Source organism: Prionailurus viverrinus, chromosome A2 (assembly GCF_022837055.1).
Source record: "Prionailurus viverrinus isolate Anna chromosome A2, UM_Priviv_1.0, whole genome shotgun sequence".
In the NCBI taxonomy this organism is placed as follows: Eukaryota; Metazoa; Chordata; class Mammalia; order Carnivora; family Felidae; genus Prionailurus; species Prionailurus viverrinus.
In genome coordinates this window covers 59,166,688-59,185,323 of record NC_062562.1, presented here as the reverse complement: position 1 = coordinate 59,185,323, position 18,636 = coordinate 59,166,688, and the positions used below count along the sequence as shown (strand labels likewise).

Genomic DNA, 18,636 nt, shown 5'->3' with positions numbered 1-18,636 from the left:
GCCTAAATGTCCATCAACTGATGAATGGATAAAGAAATTGTGGTTTATATACACAATGGAGTACTACGTGGCAATGAGAAAGAATGAAACATAGCCCTTTGTAGCAATGTGGATGGAACTGGAGAGTGTTATGCTAAGTGAAATATGCCATACAGAGAAAGACAGATACCACATGGTTTCACTCTTATGTGGATCCTGAGAAACTTAACAGAAACCCATGGGGGAGGGGAAGGAAAAAAAAAAAGAGGTTAGAGTAGGAGAGAGCCAAAGCATTAGAGACTCTTAAAAACTGAGAACAAACTGAGGGTTGATGGGGGGTGGGGGGAGGGGAGGGTGGGTGATGGGTATTGAGGAGGGCACCTTTTGGGATGAGCACTGGGTGTTGTATGGAAACCAATTTGACAATAAATTTCATATATTGAAAAAATAAAAAAATAATTAAAAAAAAGTTAAAAATAAAACTACCCTATGATCCAGTAATTGGACAACTAGGTATTTACCCCAAAGATACAAAAATACAGATTCAAAGAGGTACATGTACCCCAGTGTTTATAGCAGCGTTATCAACAACAGAAACTATGGAGAGAGCCCAAGTGTCCATGATTAATTAATAGAAAAAGATGTGGGAGGGGGGTGGAGATAGATAGATATAGATATAGATATAGATATAGATATATAGATATAGATACAGATATAGATCAGCCATCAAAAAGAATGAAATCTTGGGGCTCCTGGGTGGCTCAGTCCATGAAGTGTCTGACTTCAACTCAGGTCATGATCTTATGGTTCATGGGTTGGAGCCCCATGTCAGGCTCTGTGCTGAATGTTTGCTCATAGCCTGGAGCCTGCTTCAGATTCTGTGTCTCCCTCTCTCTCTGCCCCTCCCCCTCTCCTGCTCTGTCTCACTCTGTCTCTCAAAAATAAATAAATGTAAAAAAATTTTTTTTGTTTAAGGATGAAATCTTGCCATTTGCAACAACATGGATGAAGCTAGAGTGTATTATGCTAAGCAAAATGAGTCAATCAGAGAAAGACAAATACCATACGATTTCATTTATATGTGGAATTAAGAAACAAAATATATGGAAAGGGAGGGAAGAAAAAAAAGAGAGAGAAACAAACCATAAGAAACTCTTAACAATAGAGAACAAACTGAGGGTTGATGGAGGGAGGGAGGTAGGGGATGCACTAGATGGGTGATGGGTATTGAGGAGGGCAGTTTTTGTGATGAGGACTGGGTGTTGTATGTAAGTTATGAATCACTGAATTCTACTGAATCCAATATCGCAGGGTATATTAACTAACTACAAATCAACTAACTAAAAATTTTAAAAGGAAAAAAGAAAAAGAAATAACAATTGGGCAGATCTGAATGGACATTTTCCCAAAGAAGACATACAGAGGCCATAGGTACTTGAAAAGATGCTCAACATCACTAATTATCAGGGAAATATAAATCTAAACCACAATGAGATATCACCTCACACATATTAAAATGGTTATTATCAAGACAAGACATAGTAAGTGCTGGCAAGAATGTAGGAAAAAAGAGAACCCTTGCACATCATTGGTAGGAATGTAAATAGGTGTAAATAGGTCCACTATAGAAAACAGTACGGTGGTGTCTCAAAAAATTAAAAATAGACCAACTGTATCATTCAGCAGTTCCACTTCTGGGTATTTATCTGAAGAAAACAAAAACACCAACTCAAAAAGATATATGCAGCCCTATGTTTATTGCTCTATTTACAGCAGCAATGTGTTCAGTGATTATAGTTTGTGGATAAGTGAAATGAATTACAGCAATGATGATAAGGTATGGGAGAGAGGAATCAAGAATACTTTGGTATAGGGGCGCCTGGGTGGCTCAGTTGGTTGAGCGTCCGACTTCGGCTCAGGTCATGATCTCGCTGTCTGTGAGTTCAAGCCCCACGACGGGCTCTGTGCTGACAGCTCAGAGCCTGGAACCTGTTTCAGATGCTGTGTCTCCCTCTCTCTCTGCCCCTCCCCCACTCATGCTCTGTCTCTCTTTGTCAATAATAAATAAACATTAAAAAACATTAAAAAAAAAAAAGAATACTTTGGTATAAAGTACTTGCACTACCCACAAAACAGTATATTTCTCTACAAGTGGCCTTGGATAATTGTAAATGTATACTGCAAACACTAGGGGCAAACTAAAAAAAGCAAAAAAGCTACAATTAATACATTAAGAGAGAAGAGAAAATGGAATCATAAAAAGCTCAGTGAAAACCTGACAAGTCAGAAAAATAGTGGAAGACTATAAAATAAAAGTAAATACACAAAGAACAAGGAAAAACAGTAATAAATGTGTTATATAAGAATATCTATATTCATCTAATCTATGAACTATATCAATAATCACTTTAAACATCAATGGTCTAAGTATACCAATTAAAACACAGAGACTATCAGAGTGGATAAGCCATCAGGACCCAATTATGATGTGTACAATAAACCCACTTTAAATATAAAAACACAGATCAAAACTAAAGGGATAGAGGAAGATATACCCTACTAACACTAATCAAAAGAAATATGGAATAGATCTGTTAACTTCAGGCAAAGCAGACTTCAGAGCAAGGAAAATTATTAAGAAGAAAAAGGGGCACTACATAATGATAAAGGGCTCAATTCCTTAAGAAGATATAATAATTCTCAATGTGTATGTACCTAAAAACAGAGAATCAAAATATGTGAAGCAAAACTGATAGAACTGCAAGAATAAATAGACAAATCCACTAGTTTAGTTGGAAACTTTGACACCTCTTTATCAATACCTAATAACCGAGAGATTGGTCAAGTAGGAAATCAGTAAGGTCATAGGTTAACTGAACAGCACCATCAATTAGCTGGACCTAACAGGCATTTATAAAATACTTCATCTAACAACAGCAAAATACACATTCACCTCGAGCTTACATAAAATAATCACCAAGACACACCATAACAAACTTAAAAGAGTACAAATCATGCAAAATATGCTCTCACACCACAATAGAATTACTAAAAATCAATACTGGAAAGACATCTGGGAAAGCCAACAGAAAGATTTATAGAGAATAAATAATACACTTTGGACAACACATGGGTGGAAGAAAAACTATCAAGAGAAATTTTAAAATATTTTGAATTGAAATGAAAATTTAAATATAACTTACTAAAATTTGTGAAATGCAGCTAAAGCAGTATATAGAGGAAAATTTATAGCATTAAGTACATATATTATTAAAGGAAAAATATCCAAAATCAATAAAATAAGTTAGGAAACTAGAAAAAGAAGAGAAAATTAAATCAAAATAAGCAAAATAAAGGAAATAATAAAATTTAGAACACAGGGGCACCTGGGTAGCTCAGTAGGTTGGGCGTCTGACTTCAGCTCAGGTCATGATCTCATGGTCCATGAGTTTGAGCCCCGTGTCAGGCTCTGTGCTGACAGCTCAGAGACTGGAGTCTGCTTCAGATTCTGTGTCTCCCTCTCTCTCTACCCCTCCCCAACTCATGCTCTGTCTCTCCCTCTATCCCTCAAAAATAAGCAAACATAAAAAAAAAATTTTAAGTTTAGAGCAGAGATCAATAAAATTGAAAACAAATAGAGACAATAACAAAATCAAAAGTTTTTTCTAAAAGATGAATAAAATTGATAAGCCTCCAGTTAGATTAACTAAAAAAAAAAAAAACCCAATGTCTAGTTTCAAAAATGAAAGAAGGGCCATCACTACTAATCCCATAGTCATTAAAAGAATAATAGAGGATTATGAATATCTCTATACCCTTAAATGTGATAACCTAGATGAAATGGAACACTTCTTGAAAAGCACAATTTACCAAACTTATACAAGGAAAAACAGATATAATATAAATAGTCCTGTTTATTAAAGACATTGGATCAATAATTAATACCTTTCCAAAACAGAAAGCACCAGATTCACTGGTGAATTCCACCAAACATCTAAGAGAGAAATTTTATCAATTCTGTTACAATTTCAGAAAACAAAAACGGAATACTTCCTAACTCAATGTATCAGGCCAACATTACCCTAATGCAAAAAACAAACACATTACAAGAAAGGAAAACTATAGGTCAGTATCTTTCATGAACATAGATATTAAAATATTTAACAATGTAAAGAAAGAATTATACATCACAGTCAAGTGGGATTTATACTAGAGGTATTCCAGGTTTAACATTTAAAAATCAATTAGTGTAATAGATCACACCAACAGGAAAAAAAAAAGGAAAATCATAGGAACATGTAAATTGATGCAGAAAAACAATTTGACTTCCAAAAAACAAGAGTCCAGGGCTGGATGGCTTTACGGGGGAATTCTACCAAACATTTAAAGAGTTAACACCTATTCTCTTCAAGCTGTTCCAAAAAGTAGAAATGGAAGGAAAACTTCCAAACTCTTTCTATGAAGCCAGCATCACCTTGACTCCAAAACCAGACAAAGACCCCACTAAAAAGAACTACAGATCAATTTCCCTGATGAGCATGGATGCAAAAATCCTCAACAAGATACTAGTCAACTGGATCTAACAATATAAAAGAATTATTCACCAAGACCAAGTGGGATTTATACCTGGGATGCAGGGCTGGCTCAACATCTGCAAAACAATCAATGTGATACATCACATCAGTAAAAGAAAGGACAAGAACCACATGATCCTTTCAATAGATGCAGAGAAAGCATTTGACAAAATACAGCATCCTTTCTTGATCAAAAACCCTCAAGAAAGTAGGGATGGAAGGATCATACCTCAAGATCATAAAAGCCATATATGAAAGACCCACTGCTAATATCATTTTCAATGGAAAAAGACTGAGAGCTTTCCCCTTTAAGGTCAGGAACACTACAGGGATGTCCACTCTTGCCACTGTTGTCCAACATAGTATTGGAAGTGTTAGCCTCAGCAATCAGACAACACAAAGGAATAAAAGGCAGCCAAATAAGCCAGAAGGAAGTCAAACTTTCGCTCTTCGCAGATGACATGATACTCTATATGGAAAACCCAAAAGATCCAATCAAAAAACTGCTAGAACTGATCCATGAATTCAGCAAAGCTGCAGGATATAAAATCAACACACAGAAATCAGTTGCATTACTATACACCAATAATGAAGCCAGAGAAAGAGAAATCAAAGAATCGATCCCATTTATAATTGCATCAAAAACTATAAAATACCTAGGAATAAACATAAGCAAAGAAATGAAAAATCCATGCACTGAAAACTATAGAAAGCTTATGAAAGAAATTGAAGAAGACACAAAAAGTGGAAAATGTTGCATGCTCTTGGATTGGAAGAACAAATATTGTTAAAATGTGGATACTACCCAAAGTAATCTACATATTCAACGCAATGCCTACCAAAATAACACCACCATTCTTCACAGAGCTAGAACAAATTATCCTAAAATTTGTACAGAACCAGAAAAGACCCTGAATAGCCAAAAAAATCTTGAAAAAGAAAACCGAAGCTGGAGGCATCACACTCCCAGACTTCAAGACATATTACAAAGCTGTAATCATCAAAACAGTTTGGATATTGCACAAAACAGATACTCAGATCACCAGAACAGAATAAAGAACCCAGAAATGGACCCACAAACACATGGCCAACTAATCTTTGACAAAACAGAAAAGAATATCCAATGGAATAAAGACAGTCTCTTCAACAAGTGGTGCTGGGAAAACTGGACAGCAACATGCAGAAAAATGAACCTGGACCACTTTCTTACACCATACACAAAAATAAATTCAAAATGGATGAACGACCTAAGCATAAGACAGAAAGCCATCAAAATCATAGGGGAGAAAGCAGGCAAAAACCTCTTTGACCTTGGCCACAGCAACTTCTTACTCAACATGTCTCCAGAGGCAAGGGAAACAAAAGCAAAAATGAACTATTGGGACTCTTCTGCACAGTGAAGGAAACAATCAGCAAAACTAAAAGGCAACCGAAGGAATGGGAGAAGATATTTGCAAACAACGTATCAGATAAAGGGTTAGTATCCAAAATCTATAAAGAACTTATCAAACTCAACACCCAAAAACCAAATGATCCAGTGAAAAACTGGGCAAGAGACATGAGTAGATACTTCTCCAAAGAAGACATCCAGATGGCCAACTGACACATGAAAAACTACTCAACATCACTCATCATCAGGGAAATACAAATCAAAACCACAATGAGATAACACCTCACACCTGTCAGAAAGGCTAACATTAACAACTCAGCAACAACAGATGTTGGCAAGAATGAAGAGAAAGAGGATCTCTTTTGCACTGCTGATGGGAATGCAAACTGGTGCAGCCACTCTGGAAAACAATATGGAGGTTCCTCCAAAAATTAAAAACAGAACTATCCTATGACCCAGCAATTGCACTACTAGGTATTTATCCACGGGATACAGGTATGCTGTTTCAAAGGGGCATATGCACCCCAATGTTTATAGCAGTGCTTTTGACAATAGGCAAAGTATGGAAAGAGTCCAAATGCCCATCAATGGATGAATGGATAAAGAAGATGTGGTATATATACACAATGGAGTATTACTCGGCAATCAAAAAGAATGAAATCTTGCCACTTGCAACTACGTGGATGGAACTGGAGGGTATTATGCTAAGCAAAATTAGTCAGAGAAAGACAAATATATGACTTCATTCATATGAAGAATTTAAGATACAAAACAGATGAAGTTAAGGCAAAGGAAGCAAAAAAATATAAAAACAGGGAGGGGAATAAAACATAAAAGACTCTTAAATATAGAAAACAAACAGGGTTGCTGGAGGGGTTGTGGGAGGGGAGATGGGTAAATGGGTAGGGGGCATTAAGGAATCTACTCCTGAAGGTAACTAACTTGGATGTAAATTACACAATAAATCAATCAAAAAAGGTTTTTAAAAGAACAATTTGACAAAATCCAACAACGATTCATGATAAAGATTCTCAGCAAAGTAGGTATAGAGAGGAAGTTAACTTGATAAAGAACATTTACAAAAAAAAAAAAAACCTCAAAAATTATAACATCACATTTTTTTAAGTAGGCTCCACACTCAGCATGGAGCCCAATGTGGGGCTTGAATTAACCACCCTGGGAACAAGACCTAAGGTGAGATCAAGAGTCAGATGCTTAACCAGCTGAGCCACTCAGATGCCCCTCTAACATCATACTTAATGGTGAGAAACTAGAAACTTTCCCACTAAGATCAGGAACAAGTCAAGGGTGTTCCCTTTCATTACTTCTATTCAACACCCTACTGGAAATTCTAGCAAGGCAGTAACACAAGAAAAGGAGATAAAAGGTATACAGATTGGAAAGGGGGAAATAAACTGTTCACAGATGACATAATTGTCCAAGTAGAAAATCTCCAAAAATCAGCAAAAAACTCTTGGAACTAATTAATGATTATCAGAAGATTACAAGAGAGAAGGTTAATATGCAAAAGTCAATATGCCGTCAATAAACAATTGGGGTTTGAAATTAAAAACAGGGGTGCCTGGGTGGCTCAGTCAGTTAAGCATCCGACTTCAGCTCAGGTCAAAGAATCTCATGATTGTTGAGTTTGAGTCCCATGTTGGGCTCTGTGCTGATGGCTCAGAGTCTGGAGCCTGCTTCAGATTCTGTATCTCCCTCTCTCTCCGCCCCTCCCAGGCTTGCTCTCTCTCTCTCTCTCTCTCTCTCTCTCTCTCAAAAATAAACAAACATTAAAAATTTTTAAAAACACAATACCATTTATATTATCACCCAAAACTGAAATTATTTATGTGTAAATATAACAAAATATGTAAAAGAGCAATATAAGGAAAACCACAAGACTAACGAAGGAAATCCAATAAAACCTAAATAAATGGAGATATTGTACATACATGGATAGGAAACTCAATATTGTCAAGATATCAGTTCTTTCCAATTTGATCTTTGGATTCAACACAATCTCAATGAAAACCCTAGCAAGTTATTTTGCAGATATCAACAAACTGATTCTAAAATTTATACTAAAGGCAAAAGACCTGAATTATCCAACACAATATTGAAGGAGAGGAGCAAAGTCAAAATACTGACACTATCCAACCTCAAGATTTACTATGAAGCTACAGAAATCAAGACAGGGTGATACTGGCAAAAGAGTAGACAAATATATCAATAGACAGAATAGAGAACCCAGAAACAGACTCACACAAAAACAGTCAACTGATCTTTGACAAAGCAGTAAAGGCAATTCAGTAGAGAAAGGATAGAACTATTATTAACACATTATTCTCGAACTATTTCCACATGCAAACAACAACAACAACAAAAAACCTCAAAAACCAATCACAGACCTAAATGTAATATCTACATTTTCTTTTAAAGATTTATTTATTTTTTTATTTATTTTTTTTTTTTTGAGAGAGAAAGCACAAGTGGGGAAGGGGCAGAGAGAGAGAGGGACAGATCTGAAGTGGGCTCTGTGCTGACAGCAGTGAGCTCCATGAGGGGCTCAAACTCACCAGCTGTGAGATCATGACCTGAGCCAAAGTGGGACACTCAACCGACTAAGCCACCCAGGTGCTCCAATGTAAAATCTACATTTAGATAAAACTATAAAACTCACAGAATATAACATAGAAGAAAGTCCAGATGGCCTTGGGTCTTTTTAAATACAACAAAACCATGGAAGAAAAAAAGTAATAAACTGAACTTTATTAGAATTGAAAACTTCTGCTCTTCAAAAGACAAGCCACAGATAGGGAGAAAAATTTACAAAACACACATCTGATAAAGGACTAGTATCCAAAATATACAAAAAATTCTTAAAACTCAACAATAAGAAAGCAACTCAACTAAAAAAATGGGGGAAAGACCTAAGCAGATGCCTCAGCAAAGAAGATATACTGACGGGAAATGAGTATTTGAAAAAATGTTCAACATCATACATCACTAAGGATTGCAAATTAAAACAATAATGAGATACCACTGCAAATCTATTAGAATGACTAAAATCCAAAACACCACCAATGAAAATGCTGGCAAAGATGGGGAGCGATAGGAACTCTCATTCATTGCGGGTGGGAATGCAAAATGGTAGTCACCTTGAAAAATTGTTTTGCAGTTTCTTACAAAACTAAACACATTCTCTCCATACAATTCAGCAATCATACTCCACGGTATTTACCAAAATTAGCTGGCAATTTAGGTCCACACAAAAACCTGCACACCGATGTTTATAGCATCATTATTCATAACTACCTAAACTTGGAAGCAACCAAGATGTTCTTCAGTAGGTGAATGGATAAATAAACTGCGGTACATCTGGACAATGGGATTTTATTCCATGCTAAGAAGAAAAGAGCCATTAAGCCATGAAAAGATACAGTGGAAATATAAATGCATATTGCTAAGTGAAAGAAGCCAGTCTTAAAAGGCTACATACTGTATTATTCTAACTATGAGAGTCTTAAAACTAAGAAAATGGGGTGGGGGTGGGGGGGAATCAGTGTTTGACACGGTTTGGGGGAGGGGAGAAAGGGATGAACAGGTGGAACACAGGAGATTTTTTTTACAGTTATCTACTATCATGTCAGATGCAGGTCCTTATACATTTGTGAAAACCCATTGAATATACAACACAAAGAGTGATGTAAGCTATGGACTTTAATTAAGAATATTGTATCGGGGGTCTCTGGGTGGTTCGGTCAGTTAAGTGTCCAACATGATCTCACAGTCCATTTGTTTGAGCCCCGTGTTGGGCTCTGTGCTGATAGCTCAGAGCCTGGGGCCTGCTTTGGATTCTGTGTCTCCCTCTCTCTCTGCCCCTCCCCCACTCACCTCTGTCTCTCTCTGATTCTCTCTCAAAAATACATAAACATTAAAAAATAAAAAAGTAAAAGTAAACAAAAACAAAAAGAATGTTGTATCAGTATCCACTCATCAAGAGTAACAAATGTACCAGGCTAATGTTAATGCAAGGTGTTACTAATAAGTGACAGTGGAGGGGGCAGGGGCTGAGGGACTATATGGGAGCTCTTTGTACTCTGCTCAATTTTTCTATAAACTTAAAACTGTTCTAAAAACTAATTTAAACAAACAAATAAATCTAGGTGTATCGTTCACATCTTACTTCAAAATACAGGTCAATTGGATTAAAATAAGTATTAAAAAAATCAAATACAAGAAGAAAACATCAAAGTATAAGAAAATACCGGTAAGTATGGGGCTTAGAAACTTGACACTAAAGAAGAAATATACAAGAAAGCATGTGATGGCTTTTCATACAGGAAGATTTTACATGTGTCTGAAAGCAATTTGCCAAAAGAAAAAAAATTAGAGCCAATAGATAAATAAAAATGTTCAAATTGCAATTAATCAAATAATTCATGCATAATAAAACAAGGGACTATTTTTCTCCTTTAAAATTGGAAGGGGCTTAAGCAATATAAATATCAGCTGTTGTCTAGATTATGAGAAAACAGCTGCGCTCCTGTAGCACTAATGGGACAAAAATTGGTACCAATTCTCTGGAGGAAAATTTGGCAAGAAATACCAAAATCCTAGAAAATTCTGACTCAGCATTTTCACTTCTAAATTCTATTTGGATGAGCAGATAGAGGCATGAGTGTTGTAAAATTATGATACATTCACACTGGGTAAACCCAGCGCAGTCAGTTAGAAGTGGTAACACGCTGTTTCACTACCTGGAAAAAAGGTCAAAACGCCCCCACAGGTGACAAACCACTGTAATTTTTAAAAGTGCTGTGGGTGTGTGTATGTTTGTGCACCTGCAGTGTAAAAACCTGGGAGGATTCCCACAGAAATGTTAAAAGTTACTGAGAAGAGTTTTTTGAATTTGGGGTATTTTCAATAATTATCAGTAATTATCTTTTGCTTACCAGAATGTTCTGGCTTTTTCTATACTGAGCACGTATTACTTGTGGGAAAAGAAAGCAATACAAACAAGATCCCTTTGGAAGCAGGGAGGCAGGGTCAGGGTAGCCACCAGGAAGGCTGTGGTCACAGTCCAGGGAAGCTGAGTGTGGCAGGGACAGGTGCGCTGGGAGGGGCCTCAGCCAATCTTGACCTTTGGCCAGCAGAAAGATCAGGAAGCGCAGGGGGCGGGGGGGTGGAGCCGGGGAAGGGAGTACAGAGCCCCACGTGGGCTGCTGCAGCTGGGCTGGCTGAGTGGGCAGCCTGCAAGCCTCCACCTCCTTCCTGAGTTGGCAGGGGGGTGTGCTCCTGTTCCCGGCAGTGCAGTGCGTGGGTACAGCTGTAGAGCTGTCAGGGCCTCCCAGGCCTCCCACCCCAAGCACCCAGCCCAGACCTGGCTCTCCAGGACCCAGCTATCAGATCCTGCTCAAGAGGGGCAGCCCAGGGCAGGGACAGCAGCTCTGGGCCATCTGTTTTCCTGCTTTGGTCTGGGGACCCACAAAAGAATGCAGCTCTAGGAGAGGGCAGAGGCTCAGCCAAGTTGCAGGGCACAGCCACAAGGCATCCTCTTCCACCAGCTGCCCTTTGGGGATGACGGCGGGGGTGGGGGGGAGCTGATTCCTCTCCTGCAGTCAATCTGTTCCATTCGGCCACTGGCAGGGCAGATGCTTGTCGGTTCCACAGCCAGGGTCCGCGGGGGTTCATGTTTCATCCGATGTCTTTCTCACTATCCTGGGCACACGGGCAGGCCCCCTAGACCACCTGAGCCTGTAGACCTGTATTCAACCTTAGCGAATCATTTGCATCTCTAAGGCTTAAATTCTTGTCTCCAAAATGTCACAGGATTGTCTCCCAACATTGTCGTGAAGGTTGATCCTCATAGGGGGGAGAGTGCCAACATTCACAGAGGGCCTATGGCCTTAGTGCATAAACTCATGCCATCCTGAAACAATCTTAGCAGGTAAGGTACTGTTAGTATTTATCCCCCCACCCCAATTTTAGCCAAAGAAACGGAGTCAGAGTTCCAGAAACTTGCCCAAGGTCACTGAAAAGTGAGGGAGTGGGGAGAAAACAGTCACCTGACGCCAAGCCCATACTCTTAACCCAGTGTGTGAGAATACTAAATTCTGTCTCCATCTGCACCTGAGGGAGATTCTTGCCTTTTCTAGGGAGGTGACAAACGAGGGGCCTGCACAGGTGCGGGGGGGCGGGGGGGGGGGGGGCGCTGGGTTCCAAGTAGCGCGACCCTGGGAACCCGGGGTTGGGGTCAAGCTGGGGCCCAGGGGTCAGTGCCCCGCTACACCAGGGGAGCTCTCCAATCACAAGAGGTCCTTGTGCACGGCCCCCAGATTTGGCCAATCAGGGGGGATCTTTTCCACACCCGATATAATGGGGTGAGGGACTTAGCCCCGGAGGCAGACTGCCCCTCCACCACGGACCGGCCCAGTCACCTTCGGCTTGTCCCTTTCTCTCTCGGAGCCTCAGTTTTCTCTTCTGTGAGCTGGTCAGATAACGTCCACTCACTGGGCTGTGCTGGCTCGGTAAAGCACCCTGTTCGCCGGGTCCGGCCCCACCTTCGGCGAGCCCCGCCCCCATACCATCGTCCTTTAGCCTGAGGACCCCTAGCTAGACTGGAGGCTCACCTGCCCCAGGGGGAATCGCGGATCCGGACTCCAGACCCGGCGTCCCTGCGGCGAGGCTCCTGCGTCCACCGGGAGCCCAGTTGAGGGACCTGAGCTCAGAGTCCCTGGAGTCGCCAGTTGGGACAGGCTCCCTCCCTCGGAGCGTCGGGGCTCAGGGGCACTCACCAAGCGCGGGAGGAGGCGCAGGAGTCGCGGGCCAGAAGGGACCTCTGAAAGCTTCGGTCGGGGGACAAGGGGCTGGCCCAGGCCGGCCCAGGACGGCGGAGAGGTGGGGCCCGCCTCTGCCAGTCCCAGGGCCTCGAGCAAGGCCAGAGCCAGGGAAGGGAGGGGCGCCGGGCGGAGGCGAGAGGGGCGGGGGCGCGGGGCGGGCATAAAGTCACCCTGGGCAGGGGTGGGGAGAGCTCTCAATGGCTGTGTGACAGTGGCCAGGGTGTGTCACTCACCCTCTCTGGGCTTGCTTGCATTTATAGGCGAAAAGACTTGTGATAGGCCCTTCAGAATTCACAGGGCTCTGAAAAGGCGCAGGCTCTCCCTGGTTAGGCATTGCTGCAAGGCTGAGTTGGTAGGAGGAAACTCGCCAACCAGATCATTTCACTCTCTCACCCGCTCACTCATTCATTCATCCAAGAATCATGTGCCAAGTTCCTACCGTGTGCCATCCACCGAGCAGAGCCAAACAAGATCCTCGCCCTCTGCAAACTTGCAGTCGCCTGCAGGAGACAGTGACAGTGTGTCCAGATGAATATTGGGGTTTCTGCCTGTGCCCTTCCTGCCTTCTACAGCCCCAGGCTTCCCCCTAGGCTACTCCTCTTCTTGCTCCCTTCCACCCAGTCTGGGTGCCGCTGACCCCTCCCCTATCTCCCCACCTGACCAAGCCTGTCTCAGGCAGGGTTATCTGTTCCACTCTGGGCCAAAGTAAGTCTGCACAAATGAATAAAGGAAGATAAATCTGCACATTGTTTCCTGACTGTGAGCCTATGTCCAGTGTATCCTGAACAAGCTGCCAAGAATGTCCTTCCTGCCACTCCTGCCGCTGGACTCTGCTTCCCAGCCTCACTTCTGAGGCTGTCTCTACCTGAGCTCCAGTTACCTGGACCTCTACTCAGTGCCTGGACACCTCAAGCATGCTCCAGCCTCAGGGCCTCTGCCAGAATATTCCTCTCTCAAACACTACAGAGGCACAACTCTTCCTGTCTTCACATAGTACCTGATATATCCAATATCTGATGCAGAGCCTTAGAGAAGCTTTTCCAAGTCACACAACCTAAGGAAGTCTCTCAGCCAGTCCCCATCACTTCACCCTGTTTTATTTCCTTCACAACACTTACTGTACATGTGACATTTTCTAGTTCATTGTTTGCTTATTAATCTGTTTCTCCTGCTACTACAACTCTTTGAGGGCAGGAAACTTGTGTGATGCATTCACTGTTGTATCCCCAGGACACAGTGCTAGCACAAAGTAGATGTTAAATGTTTGTCAAATGGCTTAATGCTCACCTGCCTGGATGAAGACCCAGGATTGAGGTGACCTGTCCCTATTGAGCCCCTTAGGCGATTCTCAGGAAGGGTCCTCCTGTTCTTTCTGCTCCCGCCTCCAGTTCTCCTTCCTGTCCCTCATATACACTGACCATCTTGACTAATGAGCTCACCATGTGCTGTTCATCTTCTTTCTCAAGGGAACCCCACTCCCTATGTACATGTCACATCCTCAGGGAAGCTTTCCCTAGCCACGCACTCACTAGGACAGATCCCCTCACTGTGTAACCACAGAGGGCCACTGATTTTCCTTCATGCACCCCACTCCGTTGCAGGTTTATCACAGCTTCTGGGATTATTTGAGTGACATGTCTCTCCAACAGAACACGAGGGTAAAGACTAGGAATTCCCCAACACCTAGTGCCTTGTGTATAGAAGAGGATTAATAAAATTTGTGGAATTAGTGACTGGATGTCAGGAGCCTGGAATGGGAAAGTAGCATGAGCAGAACTTTGAGGCTAGAATAGAGAAGACAGACGATAGGTGACAGGAACTCCTGAATAAATGGCTTTGAGATTGGACACCCTAAAAAGTGTCAGGAAATCAGAGAAGAGCCCACAGCTTTAGCAGTGTATGGAGCTGATATGCCCCGATTCGAGAGACCCCCTGAAAACAAAACACCAGAGTCAAGAGTCAAAGCCAAGCAGCAAGGTTATTGCAGGTTCGAACCCGGTCCTCCGTGCACTCGTTGCCGGTGACACTAAGAGGCCCCGAGCAAGGATGTTGCAGCTTCTTTTATAGACAGGCACAAACAAGTTAGGGATATTTTGAGGTTACAGAGCTGTTATTGGTTGACATTTAAATTTGAACGCTCAGCAGAACTTGTTTGGTTCCCGTCTTTATTTCAAACCACTCAGCAGACCTCTACTGAGCAGACCTCTACTCAGCAGAACTTGATTGGTTCCCGCCTTTAGGTCAGACTACAACCGGGCGCGCCCTGGCTGGTTTCTGGAACTGCAGGGGGAGGGGAAAGATCTTTTCTTTGCAGTTGTGAGTACACCTGGTAATTTTTCTCTTAGCCTCTCAGAGCTGGAGAGGAGGGAAGTTTACACAGAAAGTTTCCAGCACTGCCACCTGCAGTAACATGGGAAATGGAAAATGTGCCAGAGGAAACTGATGGTCTGGCTAAGCCTTCCAGGCGAAATGTTGAAGGTGCCTCCTGGTTTCTTCTTGCTGCTCAGGTGAAAATGTGAGGGAAGAGAAATAAGCCAAAAGAAGGACTGTTAAATAAAAAGTAACGAGAGCTTGCTGAATTTGAAAATTTCCAGCTTCTACAGATGCCAAATGATGCCAAAATTAACAAACAGTTTAGGTAAAGATGTAATGCAGGACCATGCTAGGAAAAGATGGTCTCAAAGCCACAGGGTAGCTATAAAATTCTTTGTTAAGTCTTGAAAAAGGTTAAATGTGGTGCTACAGAGTATTCCATTAAACAATAGGACCTTCCAAGAAACTTGACATTGCCATTCAGCAGAAGCCCAAGGTGGAGAAGGGCTTATCTTGAAGACATGCCCATGGGGCTGCCAGTTGGCTAAAAAAATAAAGCTCAGTGAGATTCACAGAGGATACACAAAGTTTTCAAAAGAATTACATTGTCAAAGCAGTGTCAGCTTGGATTGAAATGATCAGAGATAGTACTACATGAAAAAAGACTTCTGGAACCCCCTCCTCTCAAATTCTACTGGCGAGAAGCAGCCAGAGAAAGCACACAGATGCAAACATAGGCTATATTTCAGGGAAACCAAAGGACAACTTGGAGGGGTGCCTGGGTGGCTCAGTTGAGCATCATACCCGTGATCTCAGGTGGTGATCTCGTGATTCCTGAGTCTGAGCATTGGGCTCACTGCAGTCAGCACAGAGCCTTCTTCGGATTTTCTGTCCCTCTCCCTCTAACCGTCCCCCACTCATGCTCACTCTCTCTCTCTCTCAAAAATTAATAAACATTAAAAAAATGAAGAAAAGGACAACTTGGAGAACAAACTGAAGAGTCCAAAGGGTGGAACCAAGAGCACGAAGAATCACGTTCAGACCAAAGTTGGCTTGAGTACTAATCAAAGAACTCCCAACATTTGCTGAACTGGGGTTCAGAAGTGTGTGTCTTGGAGATGCCTGTGTGCCTCCCATCCCTACCCCCTTTGAACCAGGATGTCTATGGTGGTCATACTGCACCTGTCCCGCCATTGTATGTTGGGTTGGGTAGGGGGGAAAGGGCACAGATAGCTTGTCCCTTGAATCCACAGTTCTTCAGATAGAGAGTGACTGTACTCAAGGAGCTCCTTAAAAGGAAATATGCCCCAGGAGCCTCCTCCATATCAGGACCTGATTTAGACACAAAGAGTCTGGGCTCTGAGCTGATTCTGCAGTAGGATAAGACTTTGGGTAGGGGATGTTTGGAAGGGTGAATATGTTTTGCATACAAGAGGTCAGTAAATAACCTGTGGCCACTGGGTGGACTGTGATAGTTTAAAAGCTCTTTGACACTCCTTGCATTCAAGAGGAGGAGTGCCATTCCTTGAGCCCTGGACTCTGGGATGGACTCAATGACTTGCTTCTAACAAATGAAATACCAAGGGGTATGGAAGTGACAGTATGTGACTTCTATATCTATCCCTTCATAGACTAGAGAGAGAAGTGGGGCCTGAGTCCAGAGTGGCAAAGCCAGCTCTTCTGTAACCTTGAAGGTTGATACTCTCTGAATGAGTCATACTGAGTCTACCTCTGCCAGTTCTGTTCACTGTACCAAGAATGCCCCTTCACTTCATCTCTGAGCCCCGACTTATGCCTTGGGGATTGGTCTGTGCATTATCTTTTTTGGGAAGCCCTCCCCAGCCCTCCTCCCTTGGGAATTCCCATAGCCCAGCTCACACTCTAATATAATTTCTTTTATGTTTATCTCTCTGTCTCTCTTTCTCTGTCTTTCAAATGTTAAGACTCCTGAGGGCAGGAACAGGGTCTACTTCATCTGTGTACCCCAAAGCCTTCCACAGGACCTCACTCGGAAAAGGAACCAGGGTGTGGGTGTGTCCCAACAGAGAGATCCTCTGCCTGAGCTTTCTGCAGGTCCCCCAGTGGCTCAAAGATACTGGGTGCTTGCAAGTCCTGTGCTGTGTAAGGGGATACAGCTACTGCTCCAATCTAGGGGCAGTTTAGAAGATGGCTGAGTCTGGCTCAGGGCCACATGGATAGGTGACCAGATAGATACAGACATGGATTTTCTTTCTGTTGTGTAACGATGATTCAGCTTATCTTCTGGGAACTCAGTAACTGAGTGTTGTGTGTATGTTACAAAGGAAACATTAACTTGCCAAGGTCTATGGCCTCTTGGAAATCAAAGCAGGCAGGGTGTATGTCCTGAACTTTCTTTTCAAATCTGGGCCAGTTCTGCCCTTGCTGAACTCCTGAGGCCTCCCATTCAGAGGCAAAGTAAGACCACTCCACACTCCTCTTAGAACTTGTGAATTGCTCATAGTGTCACTTGGTGTCTGATCCCTTAGAATCTCTTCCCAGTGGGAGCTGAGATCTCAGGAGGGTTTTCCTCAATATTCCCTCTTAAAATGGGCAGCCTGTGACTACATATTGTCTTGGTCTGATCCAGCTGCTATAACACAATGCCACAAACCAAATGGCTTATAAACAAAAGAAATTTATTTCTCACAGCTCTGGAGATTGGAAGTCTGAGATCATGCCAGCATGATCAGGAGGGCCCTCTTTTGGGGGACTTCTTGCTGTGTCCTCAGCAATCTGGTGGAAGGGCCAGAGAGCTCTGTGGAGTCTCTTTCATAAAGGCACTAATCCCCTCCATGGGGGCTCCACCTTTAGTACCTGATCACCTCCAAAGCCCCACCTTCTAATCCTACCTCCTTTGGGGGTTGGAATATCAACATATGAATTTATAGGGGGGGCACAAGCATTCAGACCATATCACATATAGAGGTAAAAATATGAGTTAGCTTTAATACCACTCCAGGTCTTGAACTAGGGCCCATCTGAGGACCCAGAATTACAAACAAACATGTTTCTGTGGAGCTAAGCCATTGGTCAGGAGGTTCACAGCCATCTCCTATGAGGACCTTGCCAGCCTCCAGCAGAACTTGTTGACTCCTGTGTTAAATCAAACCTTGGGGTTGTTTTGGAGTTGTATCCCAGTGCCTGGGACAGCCTCTAGCCTGAAGATAGCCCCAGGAGTTCATGGCACAAGAATGAATGAGAATGGGGGAGAGGCAGGTGCAGTCTCCTTCAGGTGCTTGTAGCCTAGTACAGGACATGAATGTGCAGACCCAGCAGAAATGAAAGTGGGGAAAATGATGTGATAGTACAGCCAGGGCAGACTGGGATAAATAACTAAGGGAAAAGATGAGAAAGATTCCAGCTAGAGAGAAAAGTAAGAATGAATGCAGGGGTCGTGGAGGTGGAAGTGTGAGTGTGAGTAGTTTCTAAGGAACAAGGAGGACGATAACTCACCATGCAGCCAGTTAAGCCAGACATAAACAGACAAATACTGTGTGATCCCACTTATCTGAAGTCT

The 18,636-nt window shown here is 42.3% G+C and overlaps 1 protein-coding gene across 5 annotated transcripts in view; it reads right to left on the bottom strand.

Moving 5' to 3' along the window:
- Positions 1-13,346, bottom strand: part of ALDH1L1 (aldehyde dehydrogenase 1 family member L1) — a 141,833-nt gene extending 128,487 nt beyond the window's left edge. For 3 of the 5 annotated variants that reach the window (XM_047849810.1, XM_047849813.1, XM_047849814.1), the window contains exon 1: positions 12,576-12,868. The gene's annotated coding sequence lies outside the window, so the exon portion shown is untranslated. Of the gene's footprint in view, positions 1-12,575; positions 12,869-13,224 lie in introns of those variants that run through there. The other 2 variants (XM_047849812.1, XM_047849811.1) reach the window with 2 other exon arrangements.
- Positions 13,347-18,636: the final 5,290 nt, after the last annotated feature.